The sequence below is a fragment of the Capricornis sumatraensis genome, chromosome 3 (assembly GCF_032405125.1).
Source record: "Capricornis sumatraensis isolate serow.1 chromosome 3, serow.2, whole genome shotgun sequence".
NCBI classification, from domain to species: domain Eukaryota; kingdom Metazoa; phylum Chordata; class Mammalia; order Artiodactyla; family Bovidae; genus Capricornis; species Capricornis sumatraensis.
Genome location: NC_091071.1, coordinates 13086404 through 13088605, shown reverse-complemented (window position 1 = coordinate 13088605; position 2202 = coordinate 13086404).

Below are 2202 nucleotides of genomic sequence, written 5' to 3'. Positions count from 1 at the left end.
CCTAAAGGTGTGAACCCATGGCTGGGCACAGAATCAGGCAGATGACCAGACAGCCCCAGTAAGGAGCCCCTGGAAGTGAAGTGAAGTTGCTCAGTCGTGCCCGACTCTTTGCGACCCCATGGATAGTAGCCTGCACCACGCTCCTCTGTCCATGGGATTTTCAAGGCAAGAGTACTGCAGTGGGTTGCCATTTCCTTCTCCAGGGAATCTTCCCAACCCAGGGATCAAACCCAAGTCTCTCACATTGTAGACAGACGCTTTACCGTCTGAGCCACCAGGGAAGTCAAGGAGCCCCTGGGATCAACCTCAAAAGAGAGGTCCTGCACGGGGGAGGTGCTCCAGCCTGAGCGAGTCAGGGCCCACCACCCACCTACTGTGGCCACAGGAGGGGCGGAGCCGGGTCGGCCAGAATGGCCCAGAGCGCGAGGGCTGGTGGGAAGCCAGGGCGGGGCGGTGGCCGGTGAGGACCACACTGCAGGGAGCCGGGCTTTATCGCAGCCCGGGGGATTCGGCAGCTCCGAGTAGCTTCCCGCGGCGGCCGCCGGCGCCCTCTAGCGGCCAGCAGTGCTCCCTGCCGCCCGCAGCCGGCAGCTCTGCGTTTTCGCCCGCACTCACCCCTGACCCCCAGCCCATCACTGAGCTGCCGCTGGCCCTACTCCTATTGGCTGCTGTTGCGGGGTTGCACTCCCTGGGACCCTGCGCTGTGAAACATTTTTGTCTTTATTAAATAATAACACATATCCTTACAAAAAAATCTGAAAATTTTTAAAAAGGAACAAGATGGACTGAGGCAGCTGGTATCACAGCATGAATTAACAATCCCGCAGGCAAAAGGGAAGAAAGAGGACCTTTGGCCCACCTCTGCTGCCGCCAGCCTCGCAGAGTGCGACCCTGAGCCCTCATGCCTGTATGGGTACACAGCCACACGCACTGCCTGGCACCAGGCTGGGGCACGCTGCTGCCCTGGGACGTGTTCTCTGCCGCTGCTTGTAGGCTGGGCCCACCCTGGACCCACTACCTGCCTAGGTCTGCTTTAGGCCAGCCTCCCGGCTAAAGTGAGCCCAGACCCTGGCCGGATCTCTCTGGGTCTCTGCCCTCTGGGCGTTCTTTCTGTTGCTCATTTCCATCTGTGTCTTTTCAGGTGGGGGGAGGGGACCGATCTTCTGGATTCTGAGAGCCTATCTTGTGAGTTATGGAACTCAAGGGCGATCTGGGGGTCCCCGACACACTGCCTTATGGGGTGAGGGTGAGGCCGATCAGGTTTATAAAAAGCACTTGAAGAGAGAAGAGCTGCCTTGTGGTCACCCAGTAAGTAGACAGCCAGCTAAGGGGAAAACCACGGGGGCACTTGGCCTCCAATAAGCTCTCTGACCTGCTGCCAGAACTGCATTCATCAAATTGATGGGAGCCGGAGCCCCAAGTGTGTCCGGGACACGCCCTCTGAAGCCACCTGGGTGGCCAGACCAAGTGGTGCATTTAGAGAACAGGGCTCAAATCCTGGTATCCGGGCAGACTGCCAGAGGGGCTGAAATGGAGCCTGGAGGAAATGCCTGCTCTGGCACCCCCCACCCACCCTATTGTCTCCCCCACCCCACTCACTGTCTCCACTCCCACCTCCCTTCCCTCTGCCCAACCGTACACACACATTCAGGCCCCACCAGAACCGTGGCAACCCACAATGCTGTCTCCAATCGACTCTCACCAGCTTGCTCTCGAGGCTCCTTGTATAGGAATCAGGCAAGAATACTGGAGTGGATTGCCATGCTCCCCTCCAGGGGACCTTCCCAACGAAGGGACAGAAAGCGCTCTTTTACGTCTCCTGTGTGGGCAGGTGGGTTCTTTACTTCTGTCACCACCTGGGAAGTCCCTAGGAATCATTGGGGAACTTGATAAAAGCAGTTTCTCAGGCTTCTGTCCAGGGGGTTCTCACCAGTAGGGCTGGGGTAGTTCAGATCAGTTGCTCCGTCGTGTCCGACTCTTTGCCACCCCATGACCCCATGAACCGCAGCAAGCCAGGCCTCCCTATCCATCACCAACTCACAGAGTCTACCCAAACCCAAGTCCATCGAGTCAGTGATGCTATCCAACCATCTCATCCTCTGTCGTCCCCTTCTCCTCCTGCCCTCAATCTTTCCCAGCATCAGGGTCTTTACATCAGGTGGCCAAAGTATTGGAATTTCAGCTTCAGTATCAGTCCTTCCA